This window comes from Nicotiana tabacum, chromosome 13 (genome assembly GCF_000715075.1).
Source record: "Nicotiana tabacum cultivar K326 chromosome 13, ASM71507v2, whole genome shotgun sequence".
Classification (NCBI taxonomy): Eukaryota; Viridiplantae; Streptophyta; class Magnoliopsida; order Solanales; family Solanaceae; genus Nicotiana; species Nicotiana tabacum.
The window spans coordinates 6098425-6112004 of NC_134092.1; the positions used below are offsets into that span (position 1 = coordinate 6098425).

The 13580-nt window shown below is 32.9% G+C and overlaps 1 pseudogene; it reads right to left on the minus strand.

The window, feature by feature from the left end:
* Positions 1-6144: 6144 nt before the first annotated feature.
* On the minus strand, positions 6145-12355 carry LOC107794099 (S-adenosyl-L-methionine:benzoic acid/salicylic acid carboxyl methyltransferase 3-like; annotated as a pseudogene).
* Between the last annotated feature and the right edge of the window lie 1225 nt (positions 12356-13580).

Consider the following 13580-nt stretch of genomic DNA (forward strand, 5'->3'; position numbering starts at 1 on the left):
CATGATCCTGCAGATAGTTACATGGGTCCATCGAGTCAGCAGTCACAAGGCCATGTGGTGATACACCTGTCATCTGCTCCATTTGCTTCATCACCACCTGGATCACATCCATCTAGATTTCAGCCAGCCGGATTGCAGCATTGGTCTGGATCGCAGCAGGGGTCTACATCACTGCAGGGGTGTGAATCGCAGCTATCTTTATCAGCGACCCTGTCTCCCTCTCTACATAGTTCGTCTCCTAGCATTTCTAGACTTCGCCTTTGGCATAGTAGCGCTGAGCCAGATGCCCCCCCTTCTACGCACGCTTCAGATTCATCGGAGGATGATGATCCAGAGGAAGTGTGGTATGATCGTTATCATAGGATGATCATCAGGCCTGAGGGCAATGGGTAAGATTTACTTATTACTTCTTTATTATTGCTGAATTATAATAGCTACTCTTGTTTATTTAATATAATTGCTATGTTGCAGGTTCATACCTAATCATTAGACTACAAAGATAATCACTGAAGCTCTTGGCCGGTTGTAAGATGCACCCTATACGACTTGGAGTGAATTTCCACCGGAGCTCGTGGAGAAAATTTTCAACCAATTCAAGGTTTTAATACAATTCTTATCTATTTAAGCATTATATTAACAATATTTTTATCTAACATTATACACTTCATTTGCAGACTAAGTGTGACTGGGAGGACCGGCATAACAGTGAAATTCTTGCAAATTTTGTGTTCAAATGCCGTAAGAGACTATCTGATTCCTTCAACTCTGCTCGAAAGAAGATCAAGAAGCCTTCATGCGTTCTACTGCATAATGGGAGGATCTGCTGAGGCAGTGGACCACCGAAAAATTCGAGAAGAAGAGTGAACAAGGAAAGAAGGCCTGAGCATCTTAGAAGGGTGGCTCCTTGCACTGTGTGGGTGCAAGGAGCATGGGGATTGCGAGGAGACTACTGGTAATTCCTTAAAATATTTACATCTATTTTTATCGAACTATATTTATATATTTTAATTTAGTTAACATGTTTTATTATATTTGTAGGAAAAAAAATATGGGAGGAAGATGACTCATGATGAGTTCTTCATGGAGACTCACATCCGGAAGAAGAAGGCACCGACAGATCCAACTAGATGGGTCGAGGACCGGGCGGAGACTACATATGTAAGTTTCACAACTACTATAACTTAAAATTAATATTTATAATATTATATACTATATAACTTTCTATCTTCTAAATAAAGGGTCGCTACAAGACTAATGTGGAGGAGTACACTCAGAGCTTGCCACTGAATGAGCAAGGTGAGCGACCACCCATTTCAGACAAAGAAGCGCAGAAGATATGGTTGGATGTTGTCGGTGGTCCTAAAAAGGGGATAGCATACGGCCTTCCATAGAGATCATTTCGGCGCTACAGGGCTGGATTGAAAGGTATAGGGACTTCCGCCTAGGGCGAGGCAATTGATAGGTCGACTCTCTCATCTATGGAGAAGAAGATCGCAAAGCTGACAACAGAGCTTGAAGAGACAAAGGCTAGAGAACAAAAGAGATAAAAACAATTTGATACCCTTCAAGTTCAGCTAGAAAAGAAGGACCAACAATTTAATATCCTTCAAGGTCCACTAGTCAATCTTCTTGCTAGTGGTTCTTTCCCCATTCCCCTGTCTCGTGAGCCTTCCCCAGATGCTAATCCTTCAAACCATGCCGACGATGAATACTATAGTAGTGGAGATGAAGATGATGTAGTACAAAACACTCATTGAATAATGTTTGAACTTTTAACTTGTGAAACGTTTTGTTGATGAGTATGGTGTTTTGTTAATATAGTTTAGTGGAGATGGAGATGGTGATAATATTTTGTTAATATAGTTTTGATACTTGTTATTGTTGTTATTGTTGTTGTTGTTGTTGTTGTTGTTGTTGTTGCTGTTGTTGTTGTTATTGGTTTAATGACAGCAATGTAATGCAGCCATTATATGTGATTGATTGTTGGCAGGTGGTGCAGTTATAAAACAGCTGTATTCTGCCAAAACATTTACCCAGAAAATCCACCGACTTAGGTTGGAACTTCGGTCGCAAATGTTCATCTGATTTCCCAGAAAATCAAATTTACTGACCGACTTCGGTCGGGCTTTTTGATTTTAAATTTTAATTATTTAAATAATACTGACCGATTTCGGTCGGAATTGAATAATTTTTTAAAAAATAAATAATTAAAATTTCGACCGAATTCGGTCGGTATTTTAAAATAATTAAAAATTATTTTCAACAATACCGACCGAATACGGTCGGTAACTTTATTTTGTATCATACAACTTGGTCTAAGTGCGTTGACAGTTACCGACCGACTTCGGTTAGAAAATATCGACCATCTGCGGTCGCTCTCCGTTTGCGACCATTGTTTTATCGACTAATTAAAAACGGTCAGAAATCGGTCGATTTTTGATGGATTCCGACCGATTTCGATCGGTTTTTGTGGATGCTTTTTGGTAGTTTTTTAGTAGTGAGTTGCCCCTCGAACGTGTTGTGGGTACTACCCGCCATGGACCGACGTGGCTAATCCCTCCTCGTTGCGGGTATTGTTGATCGAATCTTCATGTTGAGGCTGATTTCCCCGGGCCTCAACATTGTGCGTGTTATTAACATAGTTATCTGTCATTTTTTATGATTTTTCGCTAAGAAACAAAGAATCAAACAAGTTCGTAATAGATGTAAGGATCAACTCAATTATGCAATTGTCTAAGATTCACAGTGGGCGCCAAACTGTTTACTCGTAAAATGGTACAGTTGAATTTATACATAGTTTATAGACAAGCGAATCGATTTGATCCCAAAATAATAAATAAATTAAAGAAGATATGCAAGACTTAGTGTTAAAATCGAAATAAGACAATGAACAGCCTGATTCCGGGAGCGGAGCTTCCAAAAGTAGTAATATGAATCTTAATAAGCAAGGAACAAAATATTATTGAGCTTTTAAACAGTGTATAGCATAAGTTTGTTAGAAAAATTATCCCCTTACAATGGTTGTTGAAATCCCTATTTATAGTGGCACCTAGGAACAAGGTCCTAGGATCAAGCCCCCCTTAAATGACAATTATGGGGTCCATTGAAGAATGTGTAACGACGGGCTATGAATGTCATATTCTCTATAATGGACTATGTATTTAATACTGCAAAATATTCTCCATTGAATGCTACAGGGTGGAAGACATTTATTTGTCTTTATGAGCAACATTCCCTTCGGGGACAACCAAGAGTGCTACTCCCGGGCTTGATTTCCACCTGTGTCGCTTTCCATCTATCCTTGGTTTCACCTGTTGCTCTATTATGCGAGTATTTAATATGAACATATTTTTCGCTATACATAGCTAAGATTTAAATTTGAGAAATTTTCATAAAGCACTATAGTTTAGAAATAATTACCCCTAAATTATAAAACTCGAAATGCTTTAAAGGAAAAGCGAACGAATTAACCTAGATTTATAAAGTGTAGATAAAACTATACAACATAAAACCAAACTCTACAACAAATCCAATTCACATATTTAAAATGCCAATTTCCCTTTACAATAAACCAATAGAAAACCCAAATTTCAAAAGGTGGAATCTCATAGCACCTAGAACCTAAATCTGATGAAAAATAAAGTACAAATGATATGAAACGATGACGGAGAAAGAAGAAAGAAGAAATTTTAAAACTTCAAAAATTTTGTTATGAACTTCAGTATTTGTGTATGAGCTTGAGACTTTTTGATATAAACTTTAGATATTGAGGTATGGATTTCAAATAATTTGCTATGAACTTCGGACATTTTGATATGAACTCCAGATATATGGGCATAAACTTTACACATTTGGCTATGAACTTCAAACCATATTGTATAAACTTTAGATATTCGAGTATGAACTTCAGAAATTAAGTTAGACAGAAGGCTTGGTTATATAGGTTTAATATATATATAAAGCCAAAGACACCCCAAGACAATGTACAATTGTTGCAAATGGAACATGATCAATAGAATTTGGTGTTCGGTGTGCGAACAAAGTATCACATTGGTAGTTGAAAAAATTAAGAACCTATATTTAAGGTGTAGGGATCTCTTAATGGTGTGAGGCCTTTTGGGGGAAACCCTACGGGCTTGACCCATGACGAACAATATCACACCATATTAAAAGTATTCGTAAGAATTGCATGGGGCGCCCTATTTGGTCGCCCCTTTTTAACTTATACCCGTTTTGTTTTTCTGTTTGCATCCATGCCCATTTTTCTGTTAAAAGCATTTTGAAAAGACGGTTTTGCCCTTCTTTAATGAAAGACTATTGACAAAACTATAGATTGCAGGACAAAATTTCAGCATGTTTTGGTATGAAATTTTAGCAAATGAACTAAATAACTTCAGCATGCATTAGAAAATTACATACTGCAAGACAAAAAATTAAGCATGTTTTGTTTGAAATTTTAGCAAATGAACTAAAAAGCTTCAGCTTGTACTTGTTTAGACTGAAGTTTCGGATAAAACTCATGACAAAACTGTAGAGTGTAGGACAAAACTTCAGCACGTTTTAGTGTGAAGTTTTCGCAAATGAACCAAATAATTTCAGCATGCATTAGCCAAAATTTATTAGAAAATTATATACTACAAGACAAAAACTTAAGCATGTTTAGTCTGAAATTTTAGCAAATGAACTAAAAAATTTAAGCATGTTTAGTCTGAAATTTTAGTAAATGAACTAAAAAACTTAAGCATGTTTCGTTTGAAGTTTTAGCAAATGAACTAAATAACTTCAGCATGTTTAGACTGAAGTTTCGGAGAAAACTAGGTAAGTTTTTGGAACTAAATAACTTCAACATGTTGTTGCTATGCTAGTGACGGAAGATCCTCGTGGTGTGTCTTTGGAAGACAATGATTCTCGGGCAAAGGAAATCACCGCAGCTGTTTCTTCAATCCAACTTAAGTAATGACCTACGAGTATAGGATATTACACGCGATGGTTTTTCTCATGCTATATGACTACAACATCAGATTTTACAACATAAAAAGGATATGTTAGAGCTTTGTACTGTAAGATCAGAATGACCTTTCATCAATAAGCAAGCACCAAATAAGAGCCTGTTGTATTTTACCCAAAACTTTGATCTTGTTAGAGTTACGTCCCTTTTACTTCAGAACTCTGTTTGATTATTTTCAAGTTTTGTGGAATAAAAAGGTTAGCAAATGACCTTTCAATAGAAAATTACATATTGCAAGACAAAAACTTAAGCATGTTTAGTTTGACGTTTTAGCAAATGAACTAAAAAATTTAAGCATGTCTAGTCTGAAGTTTTAGCAAATGGACTAAAAAACTTAACCATGTTTAAGTTTTAGCAAATGAACTAAAAAACTTAAGCATGTTTCATCTAAAGTTTTAGCAGATGAACTAAATAACTTCAGCATGTTTAGACTGAAATTTCAGATAAAACTCATGACATAACTGTAGATTGCAGGATAAATAACATCAGCATGCATTAGCATGAAGTTTTAGATTCAGCATGAAACAACTCCATACTACATTAGCATGAAGTTTTAGCTTCAAGGTGAAACAACTTCACGCAAGTGTGATTTTAAAGATGAATCTGGACAAGTTTCTGATTTTTTTATAAAGCTGCTAGAGAAGAGGAGGAAATCGTTTTATATCTTTTGTCAGGGGTGTAATTGTCATATTATTACGAATTTTTTGTCAGCTGGCTACCAAATCAATAATTTTTAAAAATAGGGTAGAGGTTAAAATGTGGCACAAATATAGGGTACGGCAGCAAATTCCCAGAGTATTCATGGGCTAGTTTAGCCCAACATATGGTTGAATCTGATGTGGGATATATAGTGGCACAAATTCTTAACCAGTTTCGAAATTGTCCGCTCATGCTGAAGGGAGTATCCCTACGTAGCGATCAGTCCGCTAGTTCACGCACACCCAAAGGAATTCTTGACGGAAGTTCAAAAAAGATCATACTAATCATATCCCCACCTTTCTCCCCCCTTGATTTAATCGTTGCCATAGTTATAGGCTTATAGCAATTTCAATTCTACTATTCGTATTGGGTTGCTTCGTAGGTAATTTACCACAAATAACCGGCCAAATTCACTATATACTTTTGCTAGTCGGTATACATTGAATATGCAATGATTATACATAATTATACACCTAGGAGATTAAGTGGGTGGCTGTTTGGATTTATTCTTCATGTTTAACATAACCAAATTAAGCCACCATCTCCTTAAATTAAAAGTGCGAAATAACAAAGGGGGAATATAGCCGCCCTAGTTTGTTTTGGTCATGGAGATAATGACATTTGTGAATGTAGTCTTCTCTTTCGCCATGCAATTGACAAAGATTTCTCTGCACTTATTGAAGACTTGATCCATATTCAATTTAGTACCAAAATGGCTGACAAGCAAAGGCTCAGCCAAAGCTCTCAAGCAATGTGCCACATTGTACTCACCATTGCTGCAATCTTGGGGTGTGACCATTTCCTGGACCCTCCACAAATGCAAGTCGCTTTGTGCATCGAACTGACCTGTATTATTGCAAGTTTCATCAGAAACATCAATATGAAGTTCTGAAGTTTCCAAGACATCAATAGTGAAAGATCCCTCCTTTTCAACTATATACTTCACTTCTGCAGGAGATGGATGGTATATAGGAATGTTGAATGAATTTACTTTCTCTTCTTCTATTAAACCCTGCATATTAATAATGAAAATACACTATGAGTTTAACTTCTATATATTAATAATGCAATTGTTTTTCTTTTTATACTATTAGGTCAATTAAAAAACATTATCGCTCACAATAAGTTGGATTGGCAATTTAAAATTCAAATGTTATATTCCTTCTGCTCTATTTTACGTGATACTAAATTTTCACAAATAGTAAACTTTTAATATTTAAAACTAATTTAACTTAAACTTCTCATACCATTACTGACATGCAAAGAAGATCTAGGATTTAAGTCTATGGGTACCTACACGGCTACAACAACCTCAAGTTAATGAGTAATGATAGCTGAGTTCACAATCACATATCTATAAATATTTAGTAGATTTCTTAATATGTATATTACCTTTAGGAAAAAACTATATGCTACATTCCGGAAAAGAAAATTCTTGTTATTACAATGCCTTTTACATATCTTTACCTTGTCTAGGAGAAGAAGCAAAGTTTAATTTTTGGTAGTGTTGGTACATACATACTATTTAAAACTTGAGGAGTCATTTATAGGTTTTTGGCTTTACATCATGAAACTAGAATCCGTAAGAGTACATAAGTGAATAAAAGATATTTTGTTTTACTAAAACCTTACATATTGAATCCAAATCTTTCCCTCAACCCAGATTAGCTTCAGACATAGCAAGATCTACCATTTTGTGTACTTACCTTTACAATATACAAAAAGATCTACCATTTTGTGTTCTTGAGAGTTAACAACGTTTACTTGAGACAAGGCCTAGGGAACTAAATTAATTTATTATAAATTGGGCAATCATAAGAGTTAAGGCCTTACATAATGACCTAGGCATGTGCACTTGAATGTAACAGAACATGAAGATTTTTACCTTAACGAAATTTTAAAATAAATTATCCAAACAAAAAAGAACAAGCTAAGGCTATCAGTAATCTGAACAAATTCCAAAATAAAGAAAGAACATTTGAAGAATTCACAAAAACTCAAGACCATTTCAAACCACAAAATCGACTCTTAACATGAGCAATTTCCCTTAACAAGAAAAACCATAATAAAATAGAAAATAAAAATTCAAAAACAGAACTTCTGCAACTTACTAAATCTTAGAGGAAAGGAGAGAAAACAGCACAGGGCCACTTCGTTGTACTCAGAAACTAAATCATTTGCTTCCATTTCTTCTATCATCTTCAACTCTAGATATAAATGGTTCAGCGATTTAGAGAGAGAGAGAGAGAGAGAGAGAGAGAGAGAGGAGGAGGAGGAGGAGGAGGCAAAGGGATGAGGTTTGATTAAGGAGGAAAAGGGAGTCACTTGGTTTTCTTCCTGCTTTTACAGGTTCGCTGCTCGGTCAGGGTTTTGAGTTCGAGACAAAGGGGATTTGGTAAGAATATAACAAAAGACGGGGTGTATTTAATTTTTGTTTATTTTTTTACTTTGAAGCGAAGAAATAGAGGCGACTTGGTCGCTGCAACAGGACTATTGCAACAACTTTCAAAAAAGTCGCCGCAAATGTGCTCTAAGGGGAAACGAAAAAATTGTGCTTATTTGTTGCGACTTAAGTACAGTCGCCACTAAATTTTAGTTTCTGCTGCGACAAAAAGATTCGCCACTAAAGCTATCACTTTTGTAGCAATTAAACTAGTCGCCACAGAAGGTCGTCGCTAAAACCCTGATTTCTTGTAGTGTATTGAGCTCACTAAACCGTTACGGCCCTAATGACATGCTCTTATAATCATAGAAAAATCATGACATAATCAAACTTTGCCACATAAAATAAAATAAATTAAGAAATAATACAAAGAAATATAATTAATATTTTTATAGTTTTTTCAAGATATATGAAGATTATGTTTTAAAAAAATGGTATTTATATGTCTATGATATGTATATATTAAAATTTGTTTGGTTTTACCATTGCAACTAGCTCTTTGAGGGCCATCTCCAGAGGCTCGAACACGTAGTGACACCCTTTGCTGTAGAGATCTTCATTTTTCCTACCTAGCATTGTCAATATCATACGTCCACCTTTCACAAATTCTTTTGAACGATACTTAAGAAAAGTTACAAAATCTCTTTGATATTGCTCAAAATATGCTTTAACCACAGTTGGTGGACTTGTGCTTGACACGTAAATATTTCCCTTGTTATTATTCTCTATACCATCAGGTACCTATATATCACAAGTCATGAATTCAAATCTTATGTCAGTTGTTCAGAATAAATATAATCTTATTGTGCATATATTCGACCCGAAAGTAATCCTTTAATTAAACTTGTAGAACCAATATCCTGGATATGCTTCTGACGCCTATATATACAAATGATTTCAAAAAATAATTTAAAAAGAGAAAAATTAAAGATTGAAATTACAACAATAAATTCAGTGTAATCTGAAAAGTAGGTTCTGAAAAGGATAATTTATATGCAGACGTTACCCCTACCTCGCGAAGATAGAGAGAAAATTTCTTTCAACATAAATCTGTTAAAGCGGTTGAAAAGATAGCAGCCGGCAAGAATGACATGCCACTCCAGAAATATCTTTTGGAGTTCAAACACTTAGTCAATTCATGCAGGCACCTAAACAATCTTGCGTGGAGGGGAAGAGTGGTTAGATACATTTAGTGGTGGCAAAATGTTAAAAGAAAACAGTTATCCACTCATATTATTCATTAAAAAATGAGTTTTAAAAACGGGTCAAATATGAATAAGAACCATATTATCCACTTAGAAAATGAATAACTAATGGGATTAACTTATACATTTGTCAAGCCTCAAATTAGGGGTTTTTCAAGTTTGGAAAAAACAAATGAGGCCTTAACTCTATAACACTGTTTCAATCATCTATGACACAAACAAAAATTTATTGCATAAAATACGGTATTGTAAGGAAATTAAAGAGTTATGATTGTTGGAAATTCTCAAAGAAAAAGAAGCATAAGGTGTAACTGTTACCATATTTAGGAAAGTGATAGGAGAAATAGAAGGAAAGAGAGGAGGTGCAATTAAGAGAATTGAAGACGTGCCTTTTGGATTTGTAACTATATATAACACATAAACAAAAAAAATATGAAAGAAGTCAAAAATTTGAAAAATGTGTATACATCCCTTGCCACGTCATCAGCTAAGGTCTGTCAATTATATATGTATAGATTTGTATCTTATATCAAATATTTGACCTGTTAAAACCACATGCAGCCAAGTGAAAAGAAATTTGTACGTGAGATTATTATATGTATATATATATACATATGAAACGTACTTGAGAAATCCAGTGGAGACTGTAAGAGGAGTGGACAAAGTGCAGACTCTCGGAAGGGAAAAGTCTAGTATAAAGTGAACCAGTAACTCCAGTAACATAGCAATTAGGATCAAATCCATCTCCCATCTGTTTCCTCAAAATCTTCGTAGAACGCCGGCAACGACCGGAAAATGGTATTGAAATCATTTCCGGGAAGATCATTCAAGAAAACATGAAATTCCGGCGACTGTTTTTGGCCATTGCTTTTGCATTCTTCAGAAACAGTTCTAATGAGTTCGGAAATTGCAAGGAAAGTGTTAGGTCCAGAGGAACAACCTAAGTCCGCAATACAAATGATTTCTGGGGAAAGGCTGCGGTAGAGTGCAGATATGGCTTCATCTCTTATTGACTTTGTCATTAGGATCACCTTTTGCTGTATACAAATGCAATGTAAATCAGAAGATTTCAATTTGTTTGTCGTAGTTTGACTTAATAGAGTGAGGAATACTTTTAAACTTGTCGTCTTAAATATTCATAATATTTGTATGAGTATAAAATTTTTGAAACTTGTCATTTAAACAAATAGTAATGTTTGTGTGACTATATAAAAAGTTCTTATTAAAGAAACATAAGAAAATAATAAGAAAATAGTATCAATCTTTTTCAAAGTTCATGTACTTGTGGAGGCAGGTGGGCACGAATTAACACCATATTTTATGAAGAATGTATTGCATGGTAGTGCTATCTCCCGTCTTATGTAAATTATTAATGAAGTAAAACTATCATATAGTAGTAGGTAAAATTTCGGAGTAAATTTCATGGATGGTCATTCAACTTTGTGTTCATTATTCAGGTCACTTTTCTTTCTTTTATTACGTAAAAGTCATTTAACTTTATGTTTATTACCCAAAAGTTATTTTTCTTTCTTTTGTTACACAAAAATTATTTTACTATGCTCTAGTTATCACAATAATCACTTTGACCAGATTTTACAAATCTTTCATCTGAAAAGTCTATTATGCCCTTGACATTATAAATCATCTCATTTATGTAATACCTTCTATATTATATGCTAGTATATAATATACCTTTACCCAGGTATTTTACTTATAATTAAAATAACTTGATATTATTTTATTTATTATTTTTATAATATATTCGTACATTTAATTTTTTTAACCTTAATTTTTAAGATATATAAGTAGCATTATTAAATTTGTCATTAATATTACCGTGAATAAATCTCAAGTCCATGTTCTTAACCATGCTTAATAAAATATTTTTAATGAAAATTATAAAATTAAAGCTCACTGATTTATCATCCAAGCCATACTCATTAATCCAATAAATAAAATACCCACATTTAGCACAATAACACATCAAATTAATACTTTTAAATAAATAATATTAATAGATAAAGTTTTAAAATTTTTAATATTAAACACGAATATCTCTGAAACTTTTTTAAAATTTTTATTGACTACAAAAAACTATCATTTGTTAAACAAATTTGTTTGTTATTATTTCAAATAAATAATAAGTCATTTTTATATTTAAAATATGTTCTTTTTTAAATATAATTAAAGTAATTGAGTGCCATGAAAACATTAAATGTATGGATATATTATAAAAATAAAAAATAAATAAATTTAAGTTATTTTAATTATATGTAAAATATCTAGGTAAAAATATATTATATATTATATAATATAGAAGGTATTAAATAACTGAGAGAATTTATAATGTCAGGGGCATAATAGACTTTTCAAGTAAAAGTATTATAAAATTTGGCCAAGGTGACTTTTGTGATAAATAGAGCAAAGTAAAATGAATTTTGTGTAACAAAAGAAAGAAAAGTGACTTTTAAGTAATGAACACAAAGTTGAATGGTTTTTACGTAACAAAAAGAAGAAAAATGACTTTTTCGTAATGAATACAAAGTTGAATGACCACCCATAAAATTTACTCAAAATTCCGTTATTTCAGATGAATGCATTATAATACGCAAAGTTCGGTTACTTTAATGTGTTAAAAAAATAATTGTGTAACTTTATTGTGTGGGTAATGTTTAATAAATTTAATGTGATAAAAAATTATTTTTTGAATTTACTATTATAATAAAGTTCATGAAACCTCATATGAGATAGGGGTAAGATCTGCGTGCACACTGTGTGTTGTTTTACATAAATGATCATACATAAAATTACCCTTAAAATATTCTTTTAAAGACTAAAAGAAATGAAATAGAGAAATTATAATTAAGAGTTTATAACCTCTATGCGGAAATAAAAAGTTGTATAATTATATTTAATTATTTATACCTGAAGCAGAGAATTTTTGGCATAGCTAGCCTCTCCAATTCCTTCATTCATGTGAAGAACTTTGGCAACTTCCATCTCTTGGATCTTAGATCTGTATTAATTATACGAATATAGTAGGTGGGATACTATTTTTGGCTAGGCAAATTAAAGTTCCAATGTGTGGTATCACTTATTTATAGACGGCTGCTACCAAATTTATCCTTGAAATTCAACATTATCTCTCACAAGCCAATTAAACTAGCATTTGGACATAAAATTGATTAAAACTTGAAAAATATGAGTTTTTGAAGATGAGATGATAAATAATTTTTGAAAGTGTGTTTGGACATGCATTTTACTTGAAAAGAATTAGATTTTTTGTGAGTAGAAAACTTCAAAAACTACTCTATGGTTGTTTTTGGGATTTGAAGATTTTATTTTTAAAATTTGACAAAAAATGGTTACCGACATTAAGATACTAACCTCAGGATATGTATAATTGTCCCCGTTTAGAATAGTTGTCAAATGCAAATATATGAATCACTTAATTTAAGGAAAACATGTTAAATATAAAAATATAACTTGCCTAGACAAAGAGAGGCTGGGGCCATTGAACAATTAAGACCACTTAGGCTTGTTGGAGGGCCAGCTCATAAAGCAACTAAAGCAAAGGTTTAGGTCGATGACGAAAGTAGAATTTTAGCTAAGAGACTTCAATAAATAAAGTAAAATAAATATATAAAAAATTTAAGTAGATTCAACACTTAACATATATATATATACATTAGAAGAAAATTAACCTTATATATACACATTTTCGCACGTCTAGCTCCGCCCCTGCTTTAAGACCCCGATTATGAAGGCCCCATTTTAAAAACTATTTATGAATTAATTTTTCTATAAAATTTAAGTTCTTTAAATGAAATAGTACAATTTTTATAAAAAGAGGAAAAAATAGTTTTAATGATTATTTCAAAGATTGAGTATTATTTTAGGAAATAAAAATAGTAGTTTGGACAAGAAATTATTTTTTGGAGATCTTGCGGTATGAAAGTGGATTTCTTTTTCTACTATTTTGACAAATGACCCAAATTTTCACTTTGTTTATCTTTTGGCTTTCTCATCATACTAAAACGCGTAAAAAATACTCCTTTCCTGCCAAAACAAGAATAGACAAGAGCCACTTGAAGTTTTTACTGCCTTTATAAAAAGTTTCAAGTATTGCATCAAGTATTAGAAGCAACAATTTTTTTTTTTTTTTGATAAAGTAGGCGGTTCTCAAATTGATTACCTATATTATCAATTGAAAAAAATTATTACA